This window comes from Oryx dammah, unplaced genomic scaffold (genome assembly GCF_014754425.2).
Source record: "Oryx dammah isolate SB20612 unplaced genomic scaffold, SCBI_Odam_1.1 HiC_scaffold_25, whole genome shotgun sequence".
Classification (NCBI taxonomy): domain Eukaryota; kingdom Metazoa; phylum Chordata; class Mammalia; order Artiodactyla; family Bovidae; genus Oryx; species Oryx dammah.
Window position 1 is genome coordinate 98,828,421 of NW_024070209.1, and position 17,583 is coordinate 98,846,003.

At 52.1% G+C, this 17,583-nt stretch overlaps 1 long non-coding RNA gene across 1 annotated transcript; it reads left to right on the forward strand.

Moving 5' to 3' along the window:
• The first annotated feature begins 5,825 nt into the window (after window positions 1–5,825).
• Window positions 5,826–10,135, forward strand: LOC120852081. The gene is made up of 3 exons (XR_005718471.1): window positions 5,826–6,004; window positions 6,752–6,863; window positions 8,859–10,135. It is a non-coding gene; the product is annotated as an uncharacterized LOC120852081 (long non-coding RNA).
• Window positions 10,136–17,583: the final 7,448 nt, after the last annotated feature.

The following is a 17,583-nucleotide window of genomic DNA, read 5'->3' on the forward strand; positions in this document are numbered from 1 at the left end:
CCCACTTGGGAAAAAGTGTGTGTGTGTGTGTGTGTGTGTACATGTGTGCATGGGAAGGACTAATTCTTCTATTTATTTTTAAATTTTTGGTTGTGCTGCATGGCATCTGGGATCCTTGTTCCCCAACCAGGGATCAAACCCACACCCCCTGCATTAGAAACACAGAATCTTAACCATTGGGTCACCAGGGTAGTCCCCAGGAGTAATTCTCAATGGTCCCGTACAGAGATGTTAGTGGTGATTATTTCTAGGGGCTGGGATCAGGGAAACTTTGATCTTCTTTGTGCTTCTGTATATTTTCCACCTTCTTACCAAGGACTGCGTCTTACCTGAGACTCAAAATGCTAAACCAGCCAGAGGCAGGATCCGGCCCTGAACACTCTTACCCCCGGGCTTGAAGAGAAGACCATAGGGCAAGGTCCGTTCACAGAAACTTCTCTCCTCCTGGGACTCCCCTGGTGGAGAACTAGACCCCACTTGAACTAAGGGTTCACATATCGGAGCTGAAGATCGGGGATTCCGTGTCCTGGGACTGGGACCCAGTGCAGCCAAATAAATAAATTAATTTAAAAAACTTTTTCTCCCAACTTCACCCAGGGACATGCTTCGCAGCACACAGGTCACCTCCCCCATGGCCCTCCTGAACGTCCCCGCCTCCCCTAGTTGACCTCCCCTGTCCTCTGGCACCGCCGGGCCCAGGTTGACTGCATGAGTGGCACACTGGTGACAGCGGCAGCCTCTGGTGGAGGGCGTCCTGGGCCCGTGCATCAGATTAGAAGTTCCGCATGGCTTCCCTTGGGGCTCAGCTGGTAAAGAATTGGGAGACCTGAGTTCGATCCCTGGCTTGGGAAGATCCCCTGGAGAAGGGAAAGGCTACCCACTCCAGTGTTCTTGGGAAGTATTCTTGGGCTTCCCTGGTGGCTCAGCTGGTAAAGAATCCGCAGTGTGCGTTCTGGGTTCAGTCCCTGGGTTGGGAAGATCCCCTGGAGAAGGTAACGACTACCCACTCCAGTATTCTGGCCTGGAGAATTCCATGGACTGTGTAGTCCATGGGGTCACAAAGAGTCAGATATGACTGAGCGACTTTCACTTCACTTCACTTCACACGGACGTCCCATCGACTGGTCAGAACACCCCAGGAGGAAAGCGGCAGCAATATTCCTGTGTCATAGTCCAGGAGACCAAGGCCTGCAGAGAGGACTGACCAGCTCCAGGGCAGCCGGCCAGCAAGCCGCTCCCCAGGACTCAAGCCCAAGCCTGGCCCTTGGCCTATCCCTGGAAACCCACCCCCTGCCCAGCCATGGTCCCCCGCACTTCCTCCAGCTGCCCTCCCCCCACACTCCTGCTCACCTTTTTACACGCTCACACACGCTCATGCTCACTTTCACACACAGGCACCCTCGCACACCCACACGTGCGTGTGCCACTGCATTCACACTTGCAAGACATTCTCACATGCACTCACTTGCTGAGACACAATCATGCACACGCACTCACACACACGCGTGCACACACACACACTCAGGGCTGAGGCTGCAGGAGGGCCAATGCCATGGCCCCAGCCCAGCACCCCACCTTCCCAGTGCCCCCTGTTGGCAGCCAGGTCTGTCCCTTATAAGGCCCTGAAGGGGAAATTGGTAAAACCCTTTTATTTCTCTCTCTCTTTCGATTTGGCAGTTTCCTTAAAGTAAGATACTTGGTATTAGTTAGTCACTCAGTTGTGTGCAACTCTTTACGATCCCATGGACTGTATGTAGCCCGCCAGGCTCCTCTGTCTATGGGATTCTCCAGGCAGGAATACTGGAGCGGGTTGCCCTTTCCTTCTCCAGAGGATTTTCTGGACCCAGGGATCAAACCTGGGTCTCCTGCACTGCAGGCAGATTCTATACCGTCTGAGCCACCACTTGGAGAACACAGCAGTCCGCACAAGGACTAGTCTCCCTCCTCTCCTCGGTGGGGCCGCGAGCCACAGGCCTGGCGGTCCCAGCAGAGAGGCGGACTGGGCGGACCCCCTCTGGTGAGGCCGTGGGGCCACCGCTGCCACCCTGGGCTTTCTCCTGTGTGCGCTCCCCTGAAACGCCTCTCTGTCTCCTTTTCCCTCCCCCACACCTGACCCCACCCTGACCCTCGGCCACCCTCACAAGCGGCCCAGCCTGCTTGGCTGCAGTCCCCACACTGAAGGGCCTGGCCCTCTGTGGGGCTCAGGGGGCAGCTGAGGGACCAGGGCACTGGGAGCAGGAGTGGCCGGAAGGATCTGGGCTGGGTGGGGAAAGGCTGCCCTGTCCCCTCCCTTGTTCTGTGTCTCTTCTAGGAAGCACTCAGGAGCATTTTCAAGACACCCCAACCCCCAGGGAAATCTCTGCCCCCATCTTTACCCTGCTTTTTCCCCACCACCTGCCCCTCCAGGAAGTCCAGCCCTGCTGGCTGCAGCCCCTGCTCCAAGGGCAGCCTCCTCCCTGACATGTCCCCACCGCATCCTGCATCCAGACATTGCCAAGTGGTCCTGATGTGGGGCCTATGAGAGCCAGTTGTGGGCTGGGCTAGCCCCTGACGAAGCCCCAAGATGGGCAGCCCAGAGCTGCAGAGGGAATGTTGAGGGACCCCTCCCCTTTCTCTGCCATCCTTGTGTGCCCACATCCAAGGCCTCACCTGACCCCCCAGCCTCTTCCAGAAGAGGTGAGTCCTTAGGGATCAGAAGGAGAACAGGGAGAGAAGGTACCTGCAGCCTGTCTTAGCGCCATAGGTTAGGTGGCTCCAACCATAGACATTCATTTCTCATAGCTCTGGAGGCTGAGAAGTTCAAGATCAAGATGCCAGCAAGGTAGGTTTCATTGCAAGTCCTCTTCTTCCAGCTTGTAGGTGGCCGCCATCCCCTGTGTGCTCACGTGACCATAAGGGCACTAATCCTGTTGTGGGGGTTCCACCCTCATGACCTCATCTAAGCTAACGCCTTCCAATGGTCACACTTCCTAACGCCATCACATTGGAGGTTAGGGTGTCCATGTATGAATTTGCTGGGTGGGGAATACAAATGTTCAGCCCATGCAGAGCCCCTCAGGACCCCCATCTCGAGATGGGAGGAGGTTTGGGGCCTGGGGTCTGGCCTGGCTTGTTCTCAACTTAACTGCCTCATGGGCACAAGCAAATGGTGGTTTCAAGGCTCACCTAGATTCCTTCCTGCTCCAGAAGTCAGGGGTCCTACTGAGAAGGACACTGAACTTCACATGTGGGAACCATCCCAGGCCTCCTCTGGGCACATCCTCTCCACCCAAATGCTAGACCATCTGTACATGCCTCTCCATCCCTGGCAGGCAGGTATCTGTAATCTCGGCCCAGGCCTTGCCCTCAATGAGCCTTGGTCTATCTCCTTGCCAAAATGGGTTGGGGAGGGTGCCCAGGAGGTCTGAGCCTGCCCCATGCCTCGCTGGTCTGTGAACCCAGAGTCTTGATTCACCCAGACTCCCCATCTGACCCCCACTGTCGCCCGCTTGGCCTCAGTTCCTGGCAGGCCGGCCCAGAGGTGGAGCTCAGGGCAAGAACCACTCAGAGCCCTCCACCCCTTGCAGCTCAGCTGAGTGCGAGGCTCTGCCAAGCGAAGGCTCAGGAGGGCTCAGAGCCCTTGGGGATGGGGGGAGACAGAGTGGGGCACAGAGCAGGGTCCTTTGTGCTCCGGGGAAGCCCCCACCTCACCCCACTCCACCGCCATGGGCCCTGCTTGGCAAAGCTGACGGCAGGAAGAGTCCCGTCGGCCATCCGTCAGGGAGACAGAGAGGGCCCGTTCTAGGAGGGGAGCCGGGAAATTTGATCATTAAGAAACCCTCCTGGCTGTCTGGGGGAATTTAATTAAATTGCTGGAGAGGGCTGGGAGAGAGAGCCACATCTGGAACCAATATGTGGGCTTTGATTTTTTTCCCTCCTCTCTTCTCTTTCTCTCTTTCCCTGCCTCCCTCTCCCCGTCTCTGGAAAAGGGACACAGAAAAGCCCTGGAGTGTTGGATCCTCCGGGACACAGTTCCTGGCAGACAAAGATGGAGGGAAACCAAAGACAGGGAAACCATGGAGGAGGCACAGAGGCAGAGGAGCTGGCTGAACACAGGGGCAGAGGCGGGGACGGGAGAGCCAGGGCAGAAGAGGCCTGGGGGCGGAGCGGGGAGCTGTTCCCTGGGATTCGGCCTCAGGGGAGTCAGCAGTGACCAGAGGTCAAGGTCTACTTCGCAGACCCAGAGAGTAGGTTCCAGAAAATCCCAGAAATCCACACCCTCAGCCAAGGGTCCCTCCGCAAGCCAGCATTTGTCAGGGCCCTCCCCAGCTTGAAATGCATTGTGGGTGAATCCTCCGGAAGTGTAGGTACAGATGAGAGAGAAGTGACTTGCCTAGGGTCACAGCACACGGGTGGGTGGCGGTACAGGGGTTTGATCCCAGACTTTTCTGGACTCTGCCCGGACGTGCTGCGTGGGTCACAGTGACTGCAGTTCCTTTTCTGGGCAACCAGTGCTGGGCACAGGCTTAGGCTTTCGTGGGCAAGAGCTGACTGAGAGAGGGGGTGAGCTCGGAGGCCTTGTCTCTCTCTTACCCCTGTGGAGCAGGACTCTCCAGACCCCACCCAGGCTGCAGCCCCGAGCCAGGCCAGTGTGGGTGTTCACGGGCAGGGGAATGGATGGTCAGCTTCCCGGCCTTGACCCCAGTGGCTGAGCCATCTGACACTAACCTAGTTCCCTCGCAGCCAGATGCCTGCACGTTAGAAACCCTGCCCCTGGACTTCACCAAGCCTGCCAACCCCAACCCCCCAGGCCCCAGAGTCCCCTGCCAGGGCTGGGTCTTTACTCTGGGCAGACAACTTCTGGGCTAATTCTCTTCCTCCCCTAAAACCCAATACCTCCCCACTAGCCTGCACAGCCTGGGGTCCTTTCCCGGATCCCACCTTCCCATCCCTGCCCAGGATGGCTGAAGTTCTGCCCTGAGTTCAGTATGCAGGTTGTGAGTCCAGAGGGCAACAGGGAGGAGGGTGGCACCTGCCTGTGGAATGGATGCCTCATGACCTTGGTGTATGCAGAGCAGTTGAAAAAGGTCATTCAAGCCCTTGGCTGGGAGGGGAAAGCGAGGCAGAGCAAGAACAAAAAAGGATGCTTGGAATAGGTAAGGTTGGAGGCTATGGGTCCTTCGCATGTGCTGGGTCTCCTGCCTGGCTGCCCCTAGACTCTGTCCCCTGTAACCTGCAAAGTGGAAAGTGTTAGTCACTCAGTTGTGCCTGACTCTTTGCAACCCCAGGGACTGTAGTCCGCCAGGCTCCTCTGTCTATGGGATTCTCCAGGCAGGCTTCAAGAGTCAGTTTAACACAGCTTCCTTGGGGAAGCCCTCCCCAGTGCCCTCCCGCAGCCCTCTCCCCTTGGAGCTGTAATCTGTTCACTTCTCTGCTGAGATTGGCTTATTGACATCTCTGCAGGACCAGGCTGTCTGGGTCACTGCTCTATCTCCCGTGCTCCGGCCGACTCCCAGTACTGGAAGGCAATCAATGAAAATGTGTTGATAGAGGCACTAACCCCTGCATTTGGATGTACCAGCTTGTGAGCTGAGGCTGGGTGGGAGCGGTCGGGTGTGGGGGGAGGTGTGGAAACAGGCCTGGTTCTGCCCTCGGGCTCTGCTCTAGGTCTGCAGTTTTTGTTGTTTAGTTGCTAAGTCACCTCCGATTCTTTGTGACCCCAGGGATGATAGCTTGCCAGGCTCCTCTGTCCATGGGATTTCCCAGGCAAGCATGATGGAGGGGGTTGCCCTTTCTTTCTTCAGGGGATCTTCCCGACCCAGGGATGGAACCTGTGACTTCTGCACTGCAGGCGGATTCTTTACTGCTGAGCCACCAGGCAAGCCTGCTCTTGGTCTGGGGGAGTAATGGCGGTGGCGATGTGGCCGCTGTAATAAGTGGAGTATGCTCGGGGCAGGAATCCGGCACAGGGCAGCGATGGCCAGCAGAGGCTTTCTGCAGCCTTGTGGTGACCCGAGGGCTACAGGTAATTAATTCTTTTTATCCTCCCATTGGACAGATAAATAAAGGAAGATTTAGGGAAACTGGGGGGGGCGGGGGGCGGGGAAGTGCAGAGTGCCCAAGTTGGGACTGGAACTCGGCGCTGTCTGGGGTGGTTATGTCAGTCTGTCACTGCATAACCGTGGAGTCATGTCTTCTCAGAGGGCAGGGAAAAAAGGTCTCCAGGAACCTGAGGGGGGCTCCCCACCCCTCGCTGAGCGGTGGGAAGCAGCTGAGGTGGGGTGGGATGGGAAGGTGGAGGACCGGAGGCCAAAGGGCTGCACTGAGAGCTGGGTGATCAGACGGGGTGGGGGTGGGGGCCACACAGGGCAGGGGTCCAGCCACCCTAGGGGAAGGAGCGGGAAGACCAGTGGCAAGCCCTAGCAGCCAGCCTGCTGGGCCGTCCACACGGCCCAGGGATACGAAACAAACCAGGAGGGAGGCTCGGGGTCCCACTTGGAGGCCCTGACAGGGTGATGATATACAGAGTTTTAAATAAATGTATGTCCTTAGGGGCACATTGTCTAGAGAGAGAAAAAATGGCCATGCTCTTCCCCACTCCTGCCTCCCATCCCTCCCCCAACCCGGGCCAAAGAAAAAAAAGGAGAAAAGGGGGAAAAAAAAAATCCATCGCTACAGCTAAAAAGGAAATTGCATTAATACAGATTGTTTTATTTAAAAAACCTTGACCTCTACTTCAAAAAAAAGTCATTAGACATTCTCCTTCTCAAAGGCTGCCGAGTGATTACCGGGAGGCCGGTCCATTTCTCAATGACTTACTGTTCCTGGCTGCTCAAGGGAAATGTGTGAGGAATCGGGAGTAATTTAAGGCTCCCTGCAGAAAGGTGTGTAAATCTTTGCATGTCTAAAGAAACTTTACCAGACCACTAAGTCGGAGGAAAAGAAAACTGGGAGAGCCCCCACCCCCCATCTCCTTTTTTTTTTTCCCTTTCTTGCCTTTGGAACTCTGATCTCTTTGATCATAAAAATGGTCATATTTCACCCCCAAAATATCAGCAATCAGCGAACTAAGGAAGTGGGGGCCCATGGGGAGTTTAACCACCGATTAGGCCCTTGGTTTAATTATTTAACGCCTGCCTGGATCGTACAGGCTGTGAACACACTCTCCTGGCGAGGGTTCAAGATCAAGTTATAAATAATAATAACTATTAGATCCCCAATTAAGCCGGTGAGCTGACCGCCCCAGCCCTGTCTTTCAGCCCCACCTTGTCCTCCGCCACTGTGGCCCCCGCCCCCCTGCCGAGTGCGGGTGAAGGGCCTCGAGCAGCTCCACTCTGCTCACCGCAGAGTAATCACAGCAAGATGTTGGCGGGCCCGCAAGGGAGCCAGGGCAGGGCCTGAGGGCTCCGGAAGCCTTTGTGGAGGCTGGGGGTGCCCTGGGCCTAGCTAGGCCCATGCCCCTCGCCCTGCATCCTTCCCTGGATTCCTGGGGAAGCCAGGGCTACAGGGGGTGGGATGGATCGCTGGCTGGAGGGGGTGCCTTTCCCCTCCAAGACTCAGTTTGTCCACCTATAACAGAAAGGACTTCTCCAGCAAGGCTCAACCTGGGAGTCACATGGGTCCCCAGAGCCTGAAGCTCACAGCTTGGAAGACTTGAGTGTCCCCCTGTGGCTTTGTGCTTCTCCAAAATGCCAGTATTCAGCACATGAGTGCATGCCCAGTGACTTCAGTCGTGTCTGACTCTTTGCAACCCTACGGATCCACCAGTCCATGGGGATTCTCCAGGCAAGAATATCGGAGTAGGTTGCCATGCCCTCCTCCAGGGAACCTTCCCCACCCAGGGATCTTACGTCTCCTGCACTGGCAGGTGAGCTCTTTACCCCTGGCACCACCCAGGAAGCCCTCTGTATACAGTAGGTGCTAAGTAAATCGTTGTGGAATGAGTTGTTCAGGACCATTTCCCATTGGTCCTATGAAGCCCGTGAGCCCCACCCCAAGGTCAGCTAAGAGGGGTTGTCGCAGGTCCAGAGTGTAAGTAACCTGGGCACCACGCCATGCCCACCGGGAGCCCTGCACGCAGCAGGTTCTTAATAGGAGCCTGTCATTTGGCCCGAGACCCAGATCCGGGCCTGTCCCAGCCCTGGGCGGGTCCTTGGGTCCCCAGAACTGCTTGAATGCCATTGTAGCGTGGCTTAGACCTAGTGCCTCCCACCAGCCAGGTGTGTCCTGGGCAGTAGAGATCCTGACCATCAGCCATTCAACCCACCATTCTCTTTCGGAATGACCCTGCATGGAGCCCTACTGTGCGCTGGGTCAGGGCCTGCATCACTTCTCCTTTCTTCTTCCATGCAGGCTCTGCAGACACGGTGGTGTAAAGGATAGCGCAGGCAGTTTACAGACGGGACGCCAAGGCTCAGAGAGGAAAGCACGCAGCCCAGAGTCACACAGCAGGTCCACAGCAGACACACAGCAGGCCAGCCTCATATCCAGCCAAGTCTTCCCATTTAGGACAGGTTCTCTGTGCTCTCTTGACTTTATCAAAGCCTTTTTTTTTTTTTTAAGTCTTTATTGAAGTTGTTATAATATTGCTTCTGTTTTATGTTTTGGTTTTGGTCTTTGGGCCACGAGGCCCATGGACTCTTAGTTCCTCGACCAGGGATCAAACCTGCGCCCCGTGTATTGGAAAACGAAGTTTTAACCACTGGACCACTAGGGAAGTCTCCCAAAGCCTGTTACTACACCCATCGGTGCTGTTTATTGACTATTTTCTACTTGCCAGGTTCATGCTAGGCTTTTTGCTCAACTCTTACACAGATCATTTCATTTAATTCTCACAACAGCCCTGTGAGATAGGTCTCATTGTTACCTCCATCTTACAGGTGAGGAAACTAAAAGGCCAAGAGGTTAGGTGACCCAGTGAATGTCGTGCAGCTGGAAAATGTCGAACGCAGGGGCCACTGCATCAGAAAGATTTAAAACAAACACAGGAAAATGAAAAGTCATGTAAAAGGAGAGGAAAACAAGTTAATACACAGACTTGCCTCCTGGACAGAGAGTTACTGTGATTATGTCTTAACATTATCTGGGATTCCTGGTAGCCAGGGCAAAAAGGGAAATGCAATGGGTTGTACAGATCTCATTCCTTGGTCTTTATTTTTTAAGGATGGAGCATAATGCTTCAAGAGAAACAAGTGACTTCTTAGCCCTAAATTCTCACGGGACAACTTGTCGTGATGGTTAGAAGCCTGAGAAGCTTACCAGGAGACAGAGCTCAAGCTGTCCAAGTCTCTGTCCCCCTCCCCTCATGGTCGTTGTGACGGTGCTATGAGACGACACGGTCCAATACATCTCCGGGCTTACAGGAAGGCTCAGTGAATAACGAGCCCCCTCTATCTGGAGGACATATCTATCTTTGGACTTGCACGTAGAGCAGAAACATTTTTCAAAGGGATATAATATTTCATCCCTTGCCAAGAACTGAGAACCAGTCACTTCAGTAGGATGTCCTGGTGTGGAGGGTCCTTAGGAAGCAACTGAGGCTGGGAAGAGGCTGGGTGGTGAGCTGAGGGAGGGGACCAGATGCGCTGCCCCGATTGGGCTCGGCTCCACTTCCCAGAGGGTGCACCGGGGTCTGGGGTGAGCAGGGAGCCCCGCTGTGAGAGCAATCTGACACAATATTTAGAGTCCTGTGATCTGTCTCGGTCACGCCTGGTCACATCTGAGGCACATCAGCCTGTGGTGTTTACGATTCCCCAGACGAGCAGCAGTGAACACAGCTTGGTCCGCGAGCCTCTGTGTGCTGTCCCTGCTAAACTGTCTCCTTCAGAAGAGGCTCCTGGGTTTGTGGCTGCAGGGGAACAGAAGAGCTGCGGGATGCCATGTCGTCCTTGGTCTCTGTTTCCCCATCTGTGAAATGGGCTTAGTCCTTTAGTGACTGACAGTCAAGTGTCCTGCAGAGGTTGTTACAATGAAAGAAAGGCCCGATTATAGAAACAGAACCAATGCCATAAGAAAAATGAGTAGTGAATATAATCAGACATTTTGCAAATAAATACAAGTAGCCGTTAAACTAATAACCTCTATGAGAAAAGAATCTGAAAAAGCAAAGACGTTTCTTTGCCGACAAAGGTCTGTCTACCCAAAGCTCTGGTTTTTCCAGTAGTCATGTATGGATGTGAGAGTTGGACTATTAAGAAAGCTGAGCGCCAAAGAATGAATGCTTTTGAACTGTGATGTTGGAGAAGACTCTTGAGAATCCCTTGGATTGCCAGGAGATCAAACCAGTCAATCCTCAAGGAAATCAGTCCTGAATATTCATTGGAAGGACTGATGCTGAAGCTGAAACTCCAATACTTTGGCCACCTGATGGAAAGAACTGACTTACTGGAAAAGACCCTGCTGCTGGGAAAGATTGAGGGCAGGAGGAGAAGGGGATGACAGAGGATGAGATGGTTGGATGGCATCACCAACTCAATGGACATGAGTATGAGCAAGCGGAGGAGTTGGTGATGGACAGGGAGGCCTGGCGTGCTGCAGTCCATGGGGTTGCAAAGAGTCGGACATGACTGAATGAACTGAGCTGATATGTATAACTGAATCACTTTGCTACATACCTGATACTAACACAACAATGTAAATGAATTATACTCCAATAATAAAATAAAATTGAATTAAAAAAGAGTAGCCATTAAATATTCTCATTCAGTGGTTAATTTGAGCAGAGACATTACTCTGCTGACAAAGGTTCGTATTGTCAAGGCTATGGTCTTCCCAGTGGTAACGTATGGCTGTGAGAGCTGAACCTTAAAGAATGCATAACACCAAAGAATTGATGCCTTCAAACTGTGGTGCTGGAGAAGACTCCTGAAACTCCCTTGGGCAGCAAGGAGATCAAACCTGCCACCCTTAAGGGAGATCAATCCTGAATATTCACTGGAAGGACTGATGCTGAAGCTGAAGCTCCAGTATTTTGGTCACTTGATGCAAACTGTGTGGTTCACAATAAACCGTGGAAAATTCTGAGAGAGATGGGAATACCAGACCACCTGCCCTGCCTCTTGAGAAACAGGTCAGGAAGCAACAGTTAGAACTGGACATGGAGCAACAGACTGGTTCCAAATAGGAAAAGGAGTACGTCAAGGCTGTATATTGTTACCCTGCTTATTTAACTTATATGCAGAGTACATCATGAGAAACGCTGGACTGGAAGAAGCACAAGCTGGAATCAAGATTGCCGGGAGAAATATCAATAACCTCAGATATGCAGATGATACCACCCTTATGGCAGAAAGTGAAGAGGAACTAAAAAGCCTCTTGATGAAAGTGAAAGAGGAGAGTGACAAAGTTGGCTTAAAGCTCAATATTCAGAAAACTAAGATCATGGCATCAGGTCCCATCACCTCATGGCAAATAGATGGGGAAACAGTGGAAACAGTGTCAGACTTTATTTTGGGGGGCTCCAAAATCACTGCAGATGGTGATTACAGCCATGAAATTAAGAGACGCTTACTCCTTGGAAGGAAAGTTATAACCAACTTAGATAGCATATTCAAAAGCAGAGAGATTATTTTGCCAACAAAGGTCCATCTAGTCAAGGCTATGGTTTTTCCAGTGGTCATGTATGGATGTGAAAGTTGGCCTGTAAAGAAAGCTGAGCGCTGAAGAATGGATGCTTTTGAACTGTGGTGTTGGAGAAGACTTGAGAGTCCCTTGGACTGCAAGGAGATCCAACCAGTCCATCCTAAAGGAGATCTGTCCTGGGTGTTCTTTGGAAGGACTGATGCTAAAGCTGAAACTCCAACATTTTGACCACCTCATGCGAAGTTGACTCATTGGAAAAGACCCTGATGCTGGGAGGGATTGGGGGCAGGAGGAGAAGGGGACGACAGAGGATGCGATGGCTGGATGGCATCACCAACTCGATGGATGTGAGTTTGGGTGAACTCCGGGAGTTGGTGATGGACAGGGAGGCCTGGCGTGCTGCGATTCATGGGGTCGCAAAGAGTCGGACACGACTGAGAGACTGAACCGAACTGAACTGATGCAAGCAGACAACTTACGGGAAAAGTCCCTGATGCTGGGAAAGATCAAGAGCAGAAGGAGAAGAGGGTGTCAGAAGATGAGATGACTGGAAGGCATCACCGATGCAATGAACATGAACTTGGGCAAATTCTGGGAGGTGGTAAGGGACAGACAGGGAGGCCTGGCATGCTGCAGTCCATCGGGTTCCAAAGAGTCAGACATGAATGGGCGACTGAAAAACAACAACAACGTGCATATTAAAAGAAGAAAATGTCTTTTAAACTTAAAAATAAGTTGTTACTATTCTTTTATTTGTTTATGGCTGTGGTCGGGCTTTCTCTAGTTGCAGCGAGCAGGGGCTACTCTACAGTTGCGGTGCTCGGACTTCTCATTGCGATGCTTCTCTTGTTGCAGAGCCTGGGCTCTAGAGTGTGGGCTTCAGTAGTTGTGGCCCATGGGCTTAGTTGCCCCACAGCATGTGGAATCTTCTAGAAGCACGGGTGGAACCCATGCCCCTTGAACTGGCAGACAGGTTCTTAACCACTGGACCACCAGGGAAGTCCAGGTTATTATTATTATTATCATCATCCTTCTTCCTGGTCTGTCGGTGGTTTGACGAGAGGAGGAGTTGAGCAGAAACTCAGAGGCATTCACAACGGGATCCAGAGAAGATTCAAGGGCCTGTTCTCCGTGCCCAGCAGAGGTCACGGGAGCAACAAGGAAATGAGTACAGGCTGTCCAGTGGCTTCCTGAAGTTCCTGATCTGCAGCATCAAGAAGCTGAAAGTAACAAGGTTGCTAATGTGCAACAGATTTAAGTGTGCTGAGAGTGTCCACGGTGTTTCCTTAACACTTACAAAGATGTCTTGGAAGAGCAGCCGGCCATCAGTCACCCATCCCAAGAAGAGGCTGTGCAGCAAAGGAAGTGAATAGACAGCTCTTGGGCACATTTTATTCACATCAAATAAAACCATGAAGACTTGTGCCATCAGTAGAGAAAATAACTAAATATACTAAAATAACTAAAGTGGCGCTGTACTCTTCAGGGGTGGAAACTGATACAACCTTTTTGGAGGCTATGAAGCAATATTATCAAAAGTCTTAAAATCTTTGGACAGTATCTGTGACTCAGTGCCTTAGCTGTCCATTTGCTGCGCTAACAAGTGATCACAAGCCTAGTGTTTTAAAACAATACAAAGGCATTATGTTAACCTTTTCAGAGAATAGATGTTGTTGTCCAGTCGCTACTCTGTGCGTTGGACTCTTTATGACCTCATGGGCTGCAGCACGCCAGGCTCCTCTGTCCTCCAGCATCTTCAGGAGTTTGCTCAGATCTATGTCCATTAAGTCAGTGATGCCATCTAACTGTCACATCCTCTGCCACTCCCTTCTCTTTTTGCCTTCAGTCTTTCTCAGAGAACAGAAGTCCTGGGCTAAAATCAACGTCCTGAAGGGCTGCATTTCCTTCTGGAGGCTCCAGGGAAGTTCTGTTTTCTTGCCTTTTCCAGTGTAGAGGCTGTCTGTGTTCCTTAGTCAGTGGCTGCCTTCTTCCACCTTCAAAGCCAGCACTGCCCAGCTGTTTCCCACATTGCATCACTCCAGCAATGACTCTCCTGTCTCTCTCTTCCACTTTAAAGGACCCATTCAGATGATCCAAAACATTTTCCCTGTTTTAAGGTCACTTGATAGGAAAACTTAATTCCATCTGCTATTTCAGTTTTGCCTTGCCATATCCACAATTGCCAGGGATTATCATGTCAATATCTTTGGGAGGTTATTATCTGCCTACCACATCCAGATATCGTATTTCTAGGTATTTACGATCAAGAAAGTAACTATGGGTGTATAGTAATAGGGACTGATGTACAGCAATAGGGAATAATATATCACTAGGTTTTCAATAAAAATAATAGTGGACAAGACTAATGACATAATGTGCAAGCTATTAAAAAGCACAACATAATTTGACTTTTATAATGTATTTAACTATTCTCTCCATCAATCTAGAATATAGATAAAAGCTAGAAAGATATACTGTTTATTTTCAGCTCACGCCTTTTTCTTGTCATATAGCTTCTTCTCAGTCTTCAATTCAATACTGAATAAATAGGAAGATTATCATCAATCTCTTTCATTAAGCCAACTTTATATATATGTATATAAAATCTATCGTGTCTCAGAAATCTCTAGGAGTGGGATATATGTGCTTTTATTGTCTTAATTTTATTCGTGTATTCTAAAATCTCTGCAATAAGCATGCCACTTCTGTAATAAGAGAAGTTAACTTTTTTAAAAGCATGCAAGCTTTCAAGACTGGGGCAAATATGCATTTTTACTCATGCTCAGACTTGGAAGCCAGTCTCGAACAGAGCTGCCAACCAAGGATCAGCTTCTTGCCGCAGAGCAGGGGCTATCTCTGCTCCCTCCTCTTCCTCCCCTTCCCCCCTGCTTACAGCAGGGCCTGCTTCAATAACCACTTGCTGAACAGAGACGTTCCAAACTGGGATCTTATTCTCCCTTCATTGCCCACTCTGGGTTAGCATCACAGGATTTGTCTAAATCACCATGGAAGTCATTTATCTTTTAGCTGTATCCCTTTCAGGTAATGAGTTCCATCCTTCCCAGGTTAACTGGAGTTTCCTGGGGTGCATTCCAGGCTGCCTCAGGCCTGGAGCTCTTGCTCAAGTGCTGAGCTATAGAATAGAAGTTGATGCCACTTGCCCTACTCTGCCATCCTTGTACCACCCCAGCCACCAGCCCTAGGACTGGCCAGGGGAATTAGCACCCTCATAACAACAACGTGAAGAATGCCAATTCACAAGAATCCTTTCAAATTGGTCCCTTTATCACACAGATGACAGATCACAGTCAGGGAGGACCCGCAAGTGACCTCTTCAAGGCCACACAGCTAGCAAATGGCAATGCGCAGATTCAAACTGGTGTCTCCTTAGCCCTAAAGCTTGAGTTTGCCATCACTGCCTTCCACGACTTCTTGGAATAAATGCTTTTATTTTTTTTATCTTTAAAAAAATTATTATTTATTTATCTTTTGGCTGCGCAGGGTCTTCTTTGCTGCACTTTTTCTCTAGTTGCGGCAAGCAGGGGTTACTCTTCATTGCAGTGCCCTGGCTTCTTGCAGAGGCTTCTCTGGTTGTGGAACACAGGCTCTAGGGCATGTGGGTTCAGCAGTAGTGGCACGCGAGCTTAGTTGCCACGTGGCATGTGGAATCTTCCAGGACCAGGGATCGAACCTGTGTCCCTTGTATTGGCAAGTGGAATCTTAACCAGTGGACTTCCAGGGTTGTCCCCTAAAAAGGGTAACTGTTAACACTAACTGATTGCTCCCCAGGTTCCAGGTGCCCATATATATCAACCTACTGAATCCTCCTAAGAGTCCATCTTACAGATGTGGCAACTGAGAAGCAAGTATTAATAGACTTCCAAGGCTCACAGCTGGGAAATGCAAGGTCTGCCTTTGAACCCGGATGATGTTCAGGCCCTTTCCAGCTCTGCAGGCTGACGCTGACAGTGTCCTGTGCTCTGGGCCATACGCCCAGGATTGCACTCTGATGGAATGCCCATAGAGCCCAACCTGTAGGTGCGGCATTAGACCCCTTCTACAAGGGAGGACTTCCCTAGTGGCTCAGACAGGTAAAGCGTCTGCCTACAATGCAGGAGACCTGGGTTCGATCCCTGGATCGGGAAGATCCCCTGGAGAAGGAAATGGCAACCCACTTCAGTACTCTTGCTTGGAAAATCCCATGGGCGGAGGAGCCTGGTAGGCTACAGCCCACAGGATCACAGTCAGACACGACTGAGAGACTTCACTTCACAAGGGAGGAGGGGGGCTCAGAGGGGGTGGGGGACATGTTTGAGGTCCCACAGCAACACGTGATGGACTGGGCCTGGCACCTGGTCTCTGATACCAATGCTGCTCTGAACGCTGGGCTGTGCTTTTCCCGGGATAAGCGCCCCCTACCCTTCACTTGCTGGGTACTCCAGCAGGGGGAGAGGTTCTTCCAGGCAGTTCCTAGAATCCAGTCACCACCCCACCCTGCTCAGTCCCTCAGAAAGTCATTCAACCACTCACATGTGGGCAGTGCTGGGGACCCCTGGAGCCCCTGGATCTCTTTCTCATTGGACACTCACTGGGCAACTTTCCAAAGAAGAATTTCCTGTCCAATGGTTAAGACTCTGTACTTTCAGTGCCGGGGGGTGGGGGTTCTACCCCTGGGAAGGGAACCAAGATCCCACATGCTTTGCAGCATGACCAATAAAATAAAATAAATTAAAAAAAAAGAAGAACCTCATCTCTCATCATTTCCAGGTCCTCAGCCTACCCTTGCATGTGCTCTTATGGATGGCTGTGGCTAATGTGGGGGACACTTGGGCTCATCTTGGGGGTGATGCCTTTCTGGGAAAAATCCTGGCTCATGCAGAACCTGGCTGCCCGTCTACAGGTTTTTAGGGGTGTGTGCAGGCTGGGTTTCCTTTGCAGCAGCCCAGAAAGGAGTTTCTGAAGGTCTTCTCCTGGTGGGCTTATTTTTCTTGCTCAAACGTTATGGCTCTGCAGTGGTGGAGGGGACAATGGAAGGCCAGGCCTCCAAGAGCAGTTTTGGGGAAAGACCAGCAGCATCTGGACGGCTTACAGTCTCGCTTCACCACCGGGGGCATCTTAGCTGTGCTTTCCTTGCAAAACAAAAACAAGAGCAGAGACCCAGGCAGGCCTCTCTCTGTCACCCATCTGTCAGTCTGGCTGTCGTCTGGCTATCTATCCATCTTCCGTGTGTAAACTAGGAATTCTGGGGCGGGGCGGCGGGGGGGGGGGGGGTAGGAACCTCCTTCCTCTTGCTTTGGTTTTCCTTGGGGAGGGCCTGGACTATCCCCGAGGTGGGCTAGGGGGATGCTACACCCCTAGAGGGTTGATGATGTACTGCATTCTGGGGCAAAGACCCCGGTGCGAGGTGGCGTGAACCAGGCGGACCCAGGACTCCTCCGTCTGGGCAGGGACGGCAGCATATGGGTGCATGAGGGTAAAGGTGGGTTGGGAGGTTTCAGATCTTCCGTGGAATCCGTCTCCCCCAGAGTCGCTCCCCCAGTCCCCTGCGGAGGAATTTGTAAATGGAAGTGGGGCTGCTAATCCCTCCACTGTCACCTCTCCAGACACTTGTTGAGGGATTAAAAAAAAAAAAGACACATACCCAAACACTGAACTTTCCCATTCCTCCAAATGCGGATGGGGACGCTGAAAGAAGGACACCCCTATCTTCTCCCCCCTCCCCGCCCCCAGCCTCCAGCCGGCCTGGCCCGGGACCCCCTCCCTCCCGCAGCCGGAGCGGTGGGGGCGGGCGAGGCGAGGGGAAGGGGGAGGAGGAGAGGCAGGGGGCGAGGTCTGCTTCAAGAAGGGGCGTGTGGCCGGAGGAGCTCGCGTCGGAGCAACTTGGGAGAGAGCGAGGCGGCAGAGAAGGGGAGGGAAGAAAGTTGGTTTCCCCCGACGTCAGCGCCGGGCGGGCCGCGGAGCCAGGAGGCGGCCGGGAGCGGGGCCGAGCGCGGGGCGGCCGGGGCGCGCTCGCTCCGACCCGCG